Source organism: Ipomoea nil, unplaced genomic scaffold, assembly GCF_001879475.1.
Source record: "Ipomoea nil cultivar Tokyo-kokei standard unplaced genomic scaffold, Asagao_1.1 scaffold2283, whole genome shotgun sequence".
NCBI lineage: Eukaryota > Viridiplantae > Streptophyta > Magnoliopsida > Solanales > Convolvulaceae > Ipomoea > Ipomoea nil.
Window position 1 is genome coordinate 3,823,615 of NW_017618711.1, and position 17,313 is coordinate 3,840,927.

At 38.0% G+C, this 17,313-nt stretch overlaps 1 long non-coding RNA gene across 1 annotated transcript; it reads right to left on the minus strand.

Annotated features, from left to right (window-relative positions):
• Window positions 1-2,090: 2,090 nt before the first annotated feature.
• On the minus strand, window positions 2,091-17,250 carry LOC109151257. The gene is made up of 4 exons (XR_002049273.1): window positions 17,240-17,250; window positions 12,353-12,357; window positions 8,409-8,413; window positions 2,091-2,258 (listed from the first exon to the last, which is right to left on the minus strand). It is a non-coding gene; the product is annotated as an uncharacterized LOC109151257 (long non-coding RNA).
• Window positions 17,251-17,313: the final 63 nt, after the last annotated feature.

The window sequence follows — 17,313 nt, forward strand, 5'->3', positions numbered from 1 at the left end:
AACCACAGTCCCCAATAGTATCCCCAAATCCGCGAAGGAAGCTATTCGGATGTGGATTTCCCCATCTTTTCTCATACTAGAATAATAAATCATTGAAGTCCCCCACTACGATCCATGGAAGGCCGGATCTAGCTGATAATGCCCTCAGAAGGTCCCATGACTTAATACGCCTGGTTCGTTCCGGGAAACCATAATAACACGTCATACGCCACATCGGGAAACCAACTATAGTTACCTCAATATCAACATAGTTCTTTGCGTAATTGAGGAGTCTTGCCGTATTATTCTTCCTCCAGAACAACGCTAAACCACCACTTAATCCTCTGAAACCACTGCTATCAACATAAAACAATCCCTCAAAGCCAATCTTGATCCAAAGACGCTTAGCATGATCGCGTCCTACCTTAGTTTCCATCAGAAATACAAAGTCGAGTTGCTTACGGGACACCATGTCCACCACCTCCTGAACTGTCCGTGGATTACCCAAGCCACGGCAGTTCCAAGCTAACGTACTCATAATGATGGGCGGGACTGCCTAGCAGCTCTCGCCATAAACATGTTTTTTGACACATCTGCCATAGTAGTATCCTCCCCCTCACCCCGCCTACCACCCTCATACCCCCCTCCCTCCTCCTCTTAGCCACCGCCTCCACCACCGATTCGGCCACCTCCCCACCAACCGAGACCACCAAAACTCCCTCCTCACCCATCCCACCACCGGATCGGTTCCCCGTTGCCGCAACCACCCCCTCCATGACTCTCGGCCTGCCACCCACCGGAACCAACCAACTTTCCCTCACCTCCCTCGGACCCCGACCACCCCCCACCCTCATCTCCGCACCATACGGGTATTGTTCAATCGGAACCGTAGAAACCCGAGCCTTCACAAAGAATTTATACGAGTGCCCCAACAAACCACAAAAGAAGCAAAAAGTATGAAACGCTCATACCTGAAGTTGACCCAGCACGTGGTCTTGTCACGCTTCAACAATTTCATACGCCTTCGCAACGGTTTGTTCACTGGGATCGACACCCTTATACGGTAAAACGATAGCCAAGGCGCCCCCACAAACCTCTCATCATGCTTAACAAAGATACAAATAAAGTTACCAATCTGCTCAAGAATTGGTTGTGTCGTATAGCCCATGGGTAAATCGTGAAGTTGCACCCACATGTCAACAAAATCCAGGGCCACATCAATCGGCAAAACTCCATCTCCAACAAAACGACATACCAGGGTACTGTTCTCAAACGCCCATGGCCCTCCATTTAGAACATATTGAACATCCGTTTCATGGAAGAAAACGAATAGAAAGAGCCCCTTCTGGATCTCCGTCACCGTCACCCCCATCACCAGTTGCCAAACCGAAGCCAAAACTTGCCTCATATACTCCAGTTTCACCATCTTAGCCGTTAAAAACCTGCCCACCAAGGTCCAAGTTCACACTGGGGGTTCAGCACCTTCCTCCACCTCCTTCTCAACCGGTGCAAAATTTTCCTCTTCCTCCTTGATGGCTATGTCCGCCCAGCGCTTCGTCAAAGCAGCAACACGGTCATCTGCAGCATCGTCGTTCGCCATGGCGCCCTCCAACGTTAAGCCGAGCTACACAGTAGTATGCGTCGTCCGTGGCACCACTCCTCCAACCGAAAACCGGGAAAAACTGCCGGAAAAAGCTTGAAAAACTAGCAAAACCCTAGGAGAGGAGGCAAAACCCTAGAAAATCCTAGAGAGAAAATATTGAATAAGAATATCTTATTTGAAAATTATATATATATATATATATATATATATATATATATATATATATATATATATATATATATATATATATATATATATATATATATATATATATTACTGAGGACATTATTGTAAATTGATCCATACAACCTAAAATATAACCCTAAACCAAACAAGGTAATATTATATTACACTATCCAAACCAAACACATAAGGTAATTTTACATTCTCAAAATCTCACATTACATTCCAGGAGGTAATCCTATTACCTGGGGTAATCCAAGATTCCGTGAACCAAACGCCCCCCTTACGGGGCGTTTGGTTCAAGGTATCTCAGATTACCTGAGAAATGTAATCTTAGATTACCATGTTTGGTTTAGGTAATCTGAGAGGGTAAGTAATGCAAGATTACTGCCACGTAGGAAATGAGAGTATATTTGAGGTAATTTGATTACCAAGTTTTGGTTAGGTAATGTCAGATTACTTTTCAATATTCCAAAATTGCCCTCATTTATTTCTCTTTTATTCATTACAGAGACCTTGCATTCAGTATTCCACGCGAAACGTACTCCATCTCTATTTCCGTCTACATCTCTTGGTGGTAGAGATCCAGGATTATGTAGGTGCACACAAACATGTGGCAACATATTTCCAGAATGAAGCTGAGAACAACAGTAGGAAGATGAAGATCTTTGAAGAGATAATGCAACTACCAGGATTTTCTACAGAAGAGGTCATAAATGTTGGTGAACATATTTTGAAAGATGCACACAAGCTTGATACGTTCTTTGCTTTGCCAAAGGACCTTACGAGCCACTATGTGGTGAAACGACTATCTGAGATCAATGCATATCATCCAACCTATGATTTTCGTGGTGGAGATGGTGTGTAGACTGCTTGTTGCCCTTGTATACTTTTTTTTTTTTTTTTTTTTTTTTTTGTGAATTAATATGGATACGGGGCTGTTATTTTGTGTGCAGATAATGCATATGTTAATGTAAATTTTGTTAGATGGTTTGTGAATTGGATGGTCTGTAATCTGTACGGATATGAGGTTGTATATGTGGCTGTTATTTTGTTGTTGTTGGATGGTTGTGAAATGAAGTAGATTACAATTGTAATATTTTGTTACTCATCACAAATTATGTAACATGACAATCAATTAGCAGGAATTGCATATCTATAGATTTTAATTAAAATTTTGTTGGTGTTGGTTGGTCTGTGAAGCATCTTTACAGGGTATGCATTCCATCATCATTATTATTATTCTTATTATTATTATAGTAGTGGTAGTAGTGGTAGTAGTGGTAGTAGTGGGCAGTAGCAGTAGTAGTGGTAGTAGTGGTAGTAGTGGTAGTAGTGGCAGCAGTAGTAGCAGCATCAGTAGTAGTAGCAGTAGCAGTAGCAGCGGTAGCAGTGGCAGCAGTAGTAGCAGCAGCAGCAGTAGTAGCAGTAGTAGTAGTAGTAGTAGTAGTAGCAGTAGTAGTAGTAGTAGTAGTAGTAGTAGTAGCAGTAGTAGTAGTAGTAGTAGTAGTAGTAGTAGTAGTAGTAGTAGTAACAGTAGTAGTAGCAGTAGTAGTAGTAGTAGTAGTAGTAGTAGTAGTAGTAGCAGTAGTAGTAGTAGTAGCAGTAGTAGCAGTAGCAGTAATAGTAGTAGTAGCAGTAGTAGTAGCAGCAGTAGTAGTAGTAGCAGTAGTAGCCATAGTAGCAGCAGTAGCAGTAGTAGCCATAGTAGCAGCAGTAGCAGTAGTAGCAGTTATATTTAAATGCCCTCATAAATTTTGAATTATGAAAAAAAAAAAAAAAAACTTGCAATTTACACCTTTCCATTTTTATGAGGGCATTTAAATAATTGATGTAATATGACCTAAAATATAACATTCAACCAAACAAGTTAATGTTACATTCCTACAACTTTAACCAAACACATCAGGTAATTTTACATTTCCAAAATCTCACATTACTTACCTCCATGGAATTCTATTACCTGGGGTAATCAAAGATTCCGTGAACCAAACGCCCCCTAATATATTGTTCTTTAGCGGTTCATAAACCTTTCACTTAAACTCTGTTTTTTTTTTTTTTTTTTTTTTTTTCATTTTAAGTTTTAACATTTACTTTTTAAAATATAATAAAAATTTCTAGTTTTTAAAATTTTCAACAAAAATATTAAATTTCATGTCTAAAATTTTAAATTTTGATGAATTTTTGTATAATATATATTATTTTAAAAAATAAAGGACTTGAACTTTTTTTGAGTACTAACTCTCTACTGAAATACAAAAAGTCAAATGCTCACACTGAGACTCAAACCCATGACCTCTTATATGGAAGAGTAACTTTGTGTCACTAGACCACAAGGTCATTGAATTGACATTAAGGATCGGACTTGAACTTAGTTTTACCAATACTAAATTGTATACATAATTACATATCTTCTTACAATTTAAAAAAGAATCAAAGTCATAATTTTTGCCTTTACAAATTAGTCTAATTGGAACCTTGCTCTGGACAATTAAATGCGTTAGTCGTCGATAGATAAGTCTAGCATATGGTTATGTAGTTCGGACAGCTCAGTTGGTTATAGGGGTGAAGTTTGAAAAAAGTAATTCGAGATTGAGTCTCATTAATAACAATATGGAGTAACCTTTCAAAGTGAGGGGAACTCCTTGTGCGAATTGAGTAAACAAAGATTTAATTTATGTATTCAGATGTGTTTAGATGCTCTGTTAGATCGGGACGGAAGACACCCTTAAAGTTAGGAATTTAACTTTTTGGGAACAAGGATATGCGTAGGCATATCAAATTAATGCACTCAAGCACATTTCACTAACGCGAGACTCTAGACCAAGCTGCAAACCAATTTTAAAAATGAGTGTAAAATACTCCCGTTTTGCACGTCACTTGTGCTAAATTATTAATCAAAAATATTATAGAAGTCTATTCAACTCTCTCCTCGGGGCCAACAATTGGATCGATAATGCTAGGATAGGCAGGATGTCCTACTTGATATCACTAACACAAGAAATTAAACTAAAAAAAATTAAATTCAAGGTTTAAAGTAAGGGAAAATTGCATCTTTAGTCTCTGAGTTATTATTAAGTTCTGATTCAGTTCCCAAATTATGGTCGTATCTGAGTTTAGTCTCTCAGTTATGAGCGAAGTGGCGAGTTTGGTCCTCAGCATTAATACTCCGTCTGCGGCTAACGAAAAACTTAAAAATAATTTAATAATAGAGGGTTAAAATATGAATTTCAAATTATAATTCATTCTTATGTTGAAACCCATTGTGCAACAGTCATTCATTTCTTCTTAAACTTACAATCGAAGGTCTTTTTCTTCCCCAAGCTTGAAATCTCAAATTCGTCCACTTCCAAGCTGCAAAATTCACAAAGTTGATTCTCTATTTTATATGTTTAAATAAATAATCAATATTCTCCGTATTGATGAACTAATTTAGCCATTAATTATAGGATGTCATCTCTTAGTTGTGGTACTTCATCTTTCCCCCCAATTTGGGCATAATTTTTGATGTAGATATGATGATTTATTACCTATCAAAATTTCATGGATTTATGCTAATCGAGGGAAAAGATAACAAGATTGTCCATGTTATGGAGCAAATTTTTGTATTTGTCAAAAATTGTAATTTAAGTTGTTTCTTTTTTATTATACTAAATAGAATTGAAATATTGAAATTTGATTTTTTTAGAAAAACGGGAGTAGAATTTCTTCACTGATTACATAAGCAACTTAGGACTTTTGTCGATTTGGGAGAAAGTATGCTGGCTAATTTACAAGTTTTATTAAGGAATTTACTTCTTTATCCATGCATGGAATTAACTTTGTCAACACACCACTAACGTCAGGGATCAAACTCGTCACTTTGCTCATAACTGAGGAACTAAACTCGGATACAACTATAACTTAGGAACTGAGTCGAAACTTGGTTATAACTCAGAGACTAAAGATGCAATTTTTCCTTAAATTAAATAAAATTGAACATGAAAAAATAAAATAAAATAAAATAAATGAAAATAAGGGTGAATTTCAGTTTTAGTTCTACAATTATTATAACATTGCTATATTTTGTCACACACTTTTAATTTGACAATATTTAGTCCACAACTTTATTGATATTTTCCCATTTGGTTATATCTACTATCTACTATACTAATAAGAGCCCAAGAGAGTTAGGCCTATAATGATTAGAAAAAATGGCGGTCTAAGTTTTTAATCAAATCAATGTCTCAGATTGATCAGATTTTAATTTTTCCTTAAGATTTCCTAATTTATCCTTAATGAATATGATTTTCCGTTAACTTTTCCGTTAAATATTATTTTTTTCGTTAATTTCTGTTAGTTCACTGTTAACTTACTTATTGATTTCAGTAAAAAAGGTCTTAGGTTCGAACCACATCCCAATCAAAGTTGGCATAATTAATACTCTATTTCACTCTTATTAAATTATTAAATAATAATTTAGTAGGTACAACAAAAAATAATACATATGTATTTCTTTAATTTAGAATTATGTGTATACAATGCCTTTATTCAAAAAAAAAAAAATACTCATTATCAATAAATTAAATAAGAAAAATAATTTCATTAGTTATATTGTCTTTATTTTTTTCCAATATAAAATTTTTTTACATTCAAAATTCAAATTCATCAATTGATTATATTTGCTACATTGTCCCTACAATGTCTTTATTAAAAAAAAATTATTCATTATCAATAAATTAATTAAGAGAAATAATTTCATTAGTTATATTGTCTTTATTTTTCTCCTGTAATTTTGCATTTCCTCGTTTTTACGAAAATTATCAGAAATAGTTTGCTGACTTAGAAAACTGATAGATTCAGTTAAGCACCTACTTAGTAATGATAGATCATGGTGCGAACATCAGAGAAAAATAAACAAACATACAGAGCGAACACTCACAATGTTTACCCAGTTCGATACAGTGTGTATCTACATCTGGGGGACGATCACATAGGCGTCCAATCCACTAAGTCATAATCCAATGTACAAAGGTAGATATACAATAATCTTACCCAAGTGCCCCACACAAGGTACATACCCAGTCTACACAGGTTTAGTGGATTGTTGAAGATGGAGAGCCATGCATACAGAAGTCCAATGAAGTCCCTTCACTTGGAGAGCCAGCTCTGATGCAGTCCACTTCAGTGACGCTCTATAATGTTGTTCCCACAACAGTGTGATCTTAGTGTCCTTTCGTTTAAGTAGCAGTAACTCTTCTCAAGTTCATCATCTTAATCACCATGAACAAATTGTAATGAGAAGGTCCATAACAATCAAAGATCTAGACTCTTAAAGTTGATATGGAGTGTTTCTTTTTCTTATTTGGCGTAACCCCAGTTACCTTTTGGAACTGGTACTTATAGATCCTTCTATAAACACTCTCTATAAAAGATCTTTGATTGTAGAAGGTATGATAATAGAAGAGGAATGTAATCTCAGCAGATTAGGTCCATTACCTTCTTTGAAGATACGCTGATCGTCTTTCCATACTGAGCTGATAATACCGCGTAAGACTCTTAAGGAAACGGCTTCCCTAAATCAGATCTTCAGTGTCAGTTCTTCTGTCGTTGCTTCTGCTTGATCAATAAACTGTAGACCCAACCGACAGACTCTAAACCTATCTTAGTATGCCATAATAATATTGCCAATTATAATATGGGGTTTTTGAACATAAAAACACTAACAAACTCCCCCTTTGGCTATTATTTGGCAAAACAACTCAACTATTTTAAAAAGAACTAAGATAGGTTATTAAAGGAAGCAACCCAAGTGTCCAAAAAGATTACATAGACTAAAACGAACATAAGATCCAAAGTAGTCTAAAAACAAAAACAAACAATATCAAAACAGTCACGCCCAGCCAGGGCCAGAAGGTACTCGATAACAAAAAAACTCCCCCTGAGTTTACTACTCCCCCTTTTTGCCAATGGTAGTCAAAGATTAAGCATTTGAGGGAGAGCCACAGTCAGACATCACAGGATCCTCAGCAGCAGCAGCAGTATCAGACAAGCTCATGCGGAGAAGAACAGTAGCTAGCTCAGTGCGCGCACCAGTCAGTTGCTTGGCAATGATGCCGTGCACCGTCTCAAGATCAGCAACTCGCGCCTTCAATTGTGCGGAAAGCTTCTCATCTTTAGCATGAGGAGACTCATCATTCAGAGCATCAGGTTCCGAATTGGATGGGGCAGTCACAGGAACGACATCCTTAATATGATTTCCAGAGAGAAGACGTTTATCAACAGTATACAGCAGCGTCGGACTGATCACTTCGCTGGGCATAGGCTTAAGACCCTGAGAGGTAAGGATGCCAAAATTCAGATTTGGAAACGGTAGTCTTACCTTCTGTTCCCGGGGATGAATCAGAGTTAGAACATGATAAAAAATCCATTTGCCCAGATCACACTGCATCTTAGTTCCAATTCTAAATAGGAACCCTGCCAGAAGCTTGCCAACTGTGTTGAAATGAGCTGATGGAAGCCAGTTGTGCAGAGCCAGGCGATGTAGGATGACATATCTAGACGTGAGATGCGAGCTCAGCAAATAGTCCTTATCTCCTGTAGGCCAGGATGTAGTATGTCCACCGGTAAGAGTTTTGGCCACCACGTCCCATTCAGTAACAACTTCTTCTTGCACTGTAGGCAAGCCATAGTATTTATTTATTACATCTGGCCCAAAATCATACCACTTCCCTCTGATGAAGATTTGCATCGGTCGTGGCCCTGTGAGACTGTCAATCTCATCACTGAGATTGCAATAGAACTCATATGTGAGCAGCTTGGAGTAAGGGCAAACATCTGTAACAGTTTTCAAAAGACCAACTTCATTCAGCAAGGGCAGAATATCACAAACAGAGTTCAGTTGATTCTCATCCACAGTTCTTTGGACAATCAGCTCCCTTCTGACCATAGTGGCCCATTTTGTTTGTGCAGCAGGTGATACAAACTGAGGTTTGTAAATAGTAGAATCAATTCCTTCAATAGGTGGAACCTCCGGAGTTACACTTCGACCTCTTGACCTTGTAGTAGGTTTCCATTTTCTGGCAGAGGGGGCTGGTGCAGAAGTAGCTTGAGCAGCAGTAGTTCCTTGTTGCTTAACAGAGGAACGTAGTGTCTTGAAAACTTGGTGGATAGGTGGGTCTCCTTCAGGCTTAGCAATCTCACTCGACTTTCTCTTTTTCACAGGCTGATCCACATCTACATTATCAGCACTGGTTTCAACAACAACCTTTGTTGGAACATTCTTCCTTTTTGTCCGTCTTGTTTCTCTGGATGGGGACTGAACAGGAGTGACCGAGTGGCTAGACTCAGAAACATTTGCAGATGAGCTCCCAACAATATTTGATATCTCTCGAATTCGGAAATTCGTGGAATCAGGATGAGCAGTTCCCTCAACAGTAGGGGCAGCAGAAGAAGGTGCTTGGGATCCATACACCTTAGCCAGTATCTTATCATCTTCACTGGAGGATTCGGAAGGGTGTATCACTCGATAAGGTTGAGGGATTGAAGCATATGGTAATCCAGCAAAATGTCGCACATGTTCCAGGCTTTCTCCTAAAGATGTTGCAGTGTAAACAGGAACGCCACCTGTTTTTTCAGACTTGTGGGGACTTGATAAATCAACAGGTTTAACAGTTGTAGGTAAAGCAGGAGGATCAACAGCAGGACAAGCCTCTTTAGAGAAATTTACAGTTTCAGACGGAGGCAGAGCAATATTCTCAGAAGCATAAACAACCAGACTTAGTGGATTTGGCTCATCAGAAGACTTTGTTTTCTCATCAGACACACGCAATGCATCAGATTTTTCATCATCAACATTAGTCACAGGCAAAGATAGAAGATTGACATTCACATGGGACTTCTCGGAACCCAAAGCAGATAGATTTTCAGGCAAAACAGACACAGACGATGGAATAGAAGAATCAACAGGTCTATCAGGAGAAATTTCAATAGGAGTTTCAGAATCATTTACCCGTTGTCGAAGAATCTCCTGTCTGTGTGTTGCTTCTCTCTGAGCAGCTTCAAGATACAGAGCTTGGGACTCCCCTCGACGTCGAGCTTCTTTAACAGATTGTAGGGCACGTTGAGCAAAATATTGAAGGAATGCCCCGGCCCGATTTCCATCGAAGGGTTCTGGAATAAACACTGGAGAGACGTCATCACTGGCTTCGGCGACCAATACAAGAAGTTCAGTTACATCATCTGCCGACTATTCATCATAAAATTCCGGATAGTTGGTCATAACAGTCACCAGAATCTCGTCGCGAAGCAGAGGATCAAGCTTGAGCTTCTTCTTCATAGCCAACTGTAGAAGCGTCTGAATGTGTTTGAGGGCTGCCGCCGGAGGATGTACCTTGCTTCCAAGCTTAATAATGATGTTTTTTACGGGGTCTGCCATTTAAGATTAAGTGCGAGGAGAAGAATAGAACACCGATAGCAGTTAAGCACGGGAAGTGGAGAGATGGGAGCTGAGGTGATTTCTTTCTTCTTGACCCGGTATCATATAGTCTTAAGGGTGATAAACCCTAATTAATGCGGCAAGTCAAAATATCATGCAGAAGTGATTGATGGACACAACGGTACAGCTCCTTTTTAGGAAGGAAACGGAACCCAGGGGAATTTGAAATTCAAAAAGCATAGAGATCTTTTCGGATATCTTTTGAGAAGACTAAGCTTAGAAGATCTTCTTAACATAAAAAGAGAAGAGTCTTTAAGGAAATTCAAAGTCATAACACTGACCCGTATTAAACCAACTCCTCTCTGACGGACCTACTGCTTTAGTCAGTCAATTCTGCAAATTCCCAGAGCAGATCTGAGAATTTCAAAACGATTAGCATCCAGAGGCTTAGTCAGAATGTCCGCCAGTTGTTTGTCAGTCTGAATGTATTCCAACTCAACTTCCTTGGATTCAACCAGGTCTCTGATGTAGTGATGCCTGATGTCAATATGCTTCGTTCTGGAATGTTGAACAGGATTCTTGGAGATGTTAATAGCACTGACATTGTCACAAAAAAGTGTCATTGTTCCTTGTGTAAGACCATAATCCAAAAACATCTGTTTCATCCAAACCAACTGAGTACAGCAACCACCTGCGGCTATGTATTCTGCCTCTGCAGTGCTTAGTGAGATAGAGTTCTGTTTCTTACTTAACCAGGATACTAAGTTCTTCCCAACAAAGAAACATCCTCTAGAAGTACTTTTCCGATCATCAACATTCCCTGCCCAATCAGCATCACAATATGCAACCAGATTTAGTTCACTATCCTTGGAATACCAAAGACCATACTGTATCGTTCCTTTCACGTATTTCAGAATGCGTTTTGCTGCTATCAGATGTGATTCCTTTGGGTCAGATTGATACCTTGCACAGATTCCAACACTAAACATTATGTCTGGTCGACTGGCTGTTAGATACAACAGACTGCCTATCAAGCTACGATAGACTGTGTTATCCACTGATATACCAGTTTCATCTTTCGATACTTTTGTAAAAGTGGAGATCGCTGTTCTGGATGGTTTACATGATTCCAGATCAAATTTTTTGACAAGATTCTTAGCATACTTTTCTTGTGAAATAAAGTATCCTTCAGAACTTTGCTTGACTTGTAGACCTAGGAAATACGTCAGTTGACCAACCATGGACATTTCAAACTCTCCCTCCATGACTTGTACTAATTCATCAGTGTATTTCTACAAGGTTGATCCAAACACAATGTCATCAACATAGATTTGAGCGATGGTTACATGACTTCCTGTCGATTTGACAAACAGTGTTTTGTCAACACTTCCGCGTTTATATTCGTACTGGAGCAAATACTGTGTCAGACGTTCATACCAGGCCCGTGGAGCTTGTTTAAGACCATAGAGAGCTTTTCGAAGCTTATAGACATACGAAGGACGTTCTGGATCTTCAAAACCTTTAGGTTGAGCCACATAGATATCTTCATAGAGATACCCATTCAGAAACGCTGTCTTGACATCCATCTGATATAATGTAAATCCCAAAATGCAAGCGACAGCCAGCAAGATTCTAATTGACTCAAGTCTAGCTACAGGAGCAACCCCTTCAATCTGTGTATAACCTTGAGCCACCAACCGAGCTTTGTTTCTGGCTATATTCCCTACTTTATCAGTTTTATTTTTAAAGATCCACTTCGTTCCTATTACGTTAACACCATCAGGTCTTGGTATAAGATTCCAGACATGATTCCACTCAAACTGATGTAGTTCCTCCTGCATTGCATTGATCCACAGATCATCCTGTAGAGCTTCTTTGACATTTTTTGGTTCTATCTTTGAGGTATAGCAGTAAGACCCAGATATTTCTGTCAGATTATTTCTTATTCTGCTTCTGGTTTTCATTCCATCTGACAGATCTCCAATAATGTTATCTGATGGATGGTTTTTCTGAGTTCTGGTAGGTTTGTCTTTACCAACATCATTCATGAGATCTATCTCTTGTTCCGAACTTTCTTGATCTTCATCTGATGAATCTTGTGGTTTGAGCTGACTGTTGTTATAACTTGCATCTAAATCACGTAGAGGTGACTCTATCACTGTTGAGTCCACTGGTTCTTCTGGATTGTCATCGACAACCACATTTACTGACTCTATCACAGACTGAGTCCTCTTGTTGTAGACTCTGTATGCACGACTGTTCGGAGAGTATTCAAGAAAGATGCTTTCATCACTTTTGGGTTCAAACTTCCCTCTTTGTTCTCTGTCAGCCAGCACATAGCACTTTGTCCCAAACACATGAAAGTATTTCAGATTTGGCTTCTTTCCCTTCCAGATCTCATATGGAGTTTTCGTCGTCCCTGGTTTAAGGTAGACCCTATTTATAGTATGACATGCTGTGTGTACTGCTTCAGCCCAGAAACGTTGTGGCATATGTGAGGCATGTAGCATAACTCTAGCCATTTCCTGTAGCGTTCGGTTCTTTCTTTCCACCACTCCATTCTGTTGAGCAGTTCTAGGAGCTGAGAACTCATGTGAGATACCATGCTCAGAGCAGAAGTCTGAATATAGTGAGTTCTCAAATTCCTTTCCATGATCACTCCTCAATCTCTGAACTTTCATAATAGACTCATCTTTTTCCTTCTGAACTCTTATGCACAGAGTCTTGAAGGCCTTGAAGGCTTCTGTCTTTTCTCTCATAAAGTAAACCCAACTGTATCGGGAGAAATCGTCTACACACACAAATATATATTTCTTTCCTCCAATGCTTTCAGTCTGTGTTGGCCCCATGAGATCTATATGGACAAGATCTAGACATTTCTCAGTGGTGATACCTCTTACTGCTTTGTGTGGAGTTCTGATTTGTTTCCCAATAGCACATGCGCCACAAATTTTTTCTGGATCAATTCTGATCTTCGGTACACCTTTTACTGCTTCAAGTTTTATCAACTTATCCATATCTCTGAAATTTATGTGACCCAGTCGTCTATGCCAGAGTTTTGATTTATCAGATTTGGATAGGTGACAAGCAGTTTCATTTGTCAAAACATAACAGTTGTCTGAAGACCGAGTTCCTTCCATGACAAGTTGATTTGCTTTGTCACTCACTCTGCAACAGTTACGATCGAAGCATACATTCCAATTTTGATCACATAACTGACTGATGCTAATAAGATTCGCTTTTAATCCACTGACTAGCAAGACTTCTTCTAACTGAGGTAAACCTGGAACATTTAGGACTCCTTTCCCAACGATTTTACCCTTTTGTCCATCTCCAAAAGTTACAGCTCCACTACTAGGTTGAACAGCCATCAGACATTTAATGTTTCCTGTCATATGTCTGGAACAACCACTGTCGAAATACCATCTAGCATCAGTTGTAGATGCAGTTAGAACAATGGTGGGATAACAGATAACTTCTGACTTTCTGACCCAAACCTGTCTAGTGAATGGTGTAATAGTCTTATTCTGATATTTTTCCTTCCTCTGATCTCTGTAGAAAAAATAGCATTCGGGACGAGTATGACCTTTTGTGTGACAGTAGTGACAAATGGGAGTATAATATTTAACTTTGACAATCTTATTTTTGAATCTCGAATAATGAGATTTATAAGTTGATTTGTCCTGGTCAGTGTTCGTACCGTATCTCCCTTCCTTGATTTGTACTGACTGAGATGACTGTCCTTGTTCATACCTGTGATATGTTGTGGTCTTAGACATTCCCTCTTTGATGAACTTTGGTGCGTTGTTCGAAGATTCTCCTTGCTCAAATCCCAGACCCTTTTTATTATTAGGGTTTCTGCCAGAGTCTAGCTAGAATTTTATCTAAGGTAGATGTGGTGTCCATCATCTGTATATTTTTCTTCAAGCTCTCCAACTCCTTGATCAATTTTCCTTCTCTGGACCGTATCTGAGTGATGAGATCTTCTTTTATGACCAATTCAGCATTCAGTTTCTTTATAAGATCATCTTTTTGCTTTAGATCGTCATTCAGATTCTTATTTACTTTCACAAGTTGTTCCCAGCTAGCGACAAGTTTTGCAAATTCTGCCTCAAGTTGAATATGTCTTTCTTCAAAATCATCTGTTGATATGTATGATTCTCCATCTGATTGATCTCCGTCTGATTGAATGTTTGTGGCAGTGAAGAACGCTACAAAGTTTCATACATTATCATCTGATTGATCATTTGAATTTTCCTCCTCATCATCACTAAGAGTAGCTACAGACATAGCCTTTTTCCTTTTAAGATATGTTGCACATTCAGCCTGTATGTGACCGTATCCTTCACATTCCCTACACTGCACTGACCGATTGAGGGGTTTCCCTGTGTCTGTAGTACTATTTCTGTTTTGTCTCGATCGCCCAGTCTGAGATTGATTGTTCTGTGAGAGGGGTGTTGTTTCAACCTTTTGATATGAAGGGTAGTTGCCTTTGTATTGTGTTCTTGTAGACTGACCTTGACCCTTTCTGTTGAACCCTTTTAAGATTTTCTTGAAGTTTTTGGTTAGGAGAGCTAGGGTTTCATCATCTATGTCGTCTGTGTCAGATTCTCGATCAGCTTCAGCCACAAAAGCTACAGACTTTCCTTTCTTGTTGCTTCCAACATCATCATCAGCAAGAACTTCCAATTCATATGTGTGCAAGCTTCCCATGAGTTCTCCGACAGTCTTCTTTTCCCAACCTGTGTGTTCCTGAATAGCCGTTACTTTCATTCGAAAACGTTTAGGTAGGGATCTGAGAATCTTTTTGACCACTCTCTCATCAGTGAATGGTTCCCCAAGAATTGAGGCTCGGTTCATCAAGTTCTGAACCCTACTGTGGAAGGTAGAAATGGTTTCGTCTTCAGTCATTCTGAGAGCTTCGAATTCTGATAGAACCATTTGCAACTTTGACTGTTTGACATCACTGGTTCCTTCATATCTGGTTTCAAGAATCTCCCATACCCGTTTAGCCTCTTTTACCCCTGTAACAAGCGTAAAAACAGATTCATGTAGCGATCCAACAATTGAGTTTAGTGCTTTGTTGTTCAGATCAGAGGCATTCATTTCATCTTCTGTCCAAGTCTCTATGGGTTTTTCTTCAGCAACTCCTTGTGCATTCGGAGTAGTAGGTCGACTCCACCCAGTTAGGATGGTGCGATAAACCCTGGTTCCTTGTGCTTGAAGATATATCTCCATACGAGCCTTCCAGAAAGAGTAGTTGTGACCATCTAGTTCTGGTGGTTTCATACTTGCGTCCATCCTGAAATCAACAACCAGCCCCACGAACACACAGACAGACTTCCACAAAAACAGAGAGAATGCAAAAATAAGATAGCCCTTCGGACCAAGTCACTATGTAGACTTAAAAGCTCTGATACCACATGTAATTTTGCATTTCCTCATTTTTACGAAAATTATCAGAAATAGTTTGCTGACTTAGAAAACTGATAGATTCAGTTAAGCACCTACTTAGTAATAATAGATCATGGTGCGAACATCAGAGAAAAATAAACAAACACACAGAGCGAACACTCACAATGTTTACCCAGTTCGATACAGTGTGTATCTACGTCTGGGGGACGATCACATAGGCGTCCAATCCACTAAGTCATAATCCAATGTACAAAGGTAGATATACAATAATCTTACCCAAGTGCCCCACACAAGGTACATACCCAGTCTACACAGGTTTAGTGGATTGTTGAAGATGGAGAGCCATGCATACAGAAGTCCAATGAAGTCCCTTCACTTGGAGAGCCAGCTCTGATGCAGTCCACTTTAGTGACGCTCTATAATGTTGTTCCCACAACAGTGTGATCTTAGTGTCCTTTCGTTTAAGTAGCAGTAACTCTTCTCAAGTTCATCATCTTAATCACCATGAACAAATTGTAATGAGAAGGTCCATAACAATCAAAGATCTAGACTCTTAAAGTTGATATGGAGTGTTTCTTTTTCTTATTTGGCGTAACCCCAGTTACCTTTTGGAACTGGTACTTATAGATCCTTCTATAAACACTCTCTATAAAAGATCTTTGATTGTAGAAGGTAGGATAATAGAAGAGGAATGTAATCTCAGCAGATTAGGTCCATTACCTTCTTTGAAGATACGCTGATCGTCTTTCCATACTGAGCTGATAATACCGCGTAAGACTCTTAAGGAAACGGCTTCCCTAAATCAGATCTTCAGTGTCAGTTCTTCTGTCGTTGCTTCTGCTTGATCAATAAACTGTAGACCCAACCGACAGACTCTAAACCTATCTTAGTATGCCATAATAATATTGCCAATTATAATATGGGGTTTTTGAACATAAAAACACTAACATCTCCAATGTAAAAATTCTTTACATTCAAATTCATCAATTGATTATATTCACTACATTGTCTATTATCTTTTTTTGTGCACTATTTTTTAATTAAATATCAAAGTTATAATACAAAATAATGCTATATATATATATATATATATATATATATATATATATATATATATATATATATATATATATATATATATATTTATTTATTTATTTATTTATTTATTTACCAAGTATTTTAGTAATACCATGAAAAAATTTAAAAAAATTAAATTAATAAATCCAATTATATTAACTACTTGAGGGATATGTTGACAAAGAGAGTATTCAAATCACACAACAAATTGAAGTGAGAAACTACCTCGCAATGTCATTGTTTGACAATCAGTAGTTAGTGGTTAGCGTTAGCGGATTATATTAGCGAATTATATCAACGGTTGGTAAAAAGATATTTGAAAAAATTAGATGTTTAAATTAACATTTAAAATGACCTAAGGGTATAATAATAATAATAATAATAATAATAATAATAATAATAATAATAATAATAATAATAATAATAATAATAATAATAATAATAATAATAATTGTTTTTATAATAATTTTTTTAAAATGTAGATGTGTTTTAGGGAAATCATTCTAAAAAAACATTAAGTGAAAATATTGTAAATTGCAATGTTTGTATTTTCAGTGGTTTGGAACAAGTTGTTGCTTCAAACTGTTGAATAACCAAAACACTTTCTTTAGCATTTTGATCTTTAGGTTACATCATATTT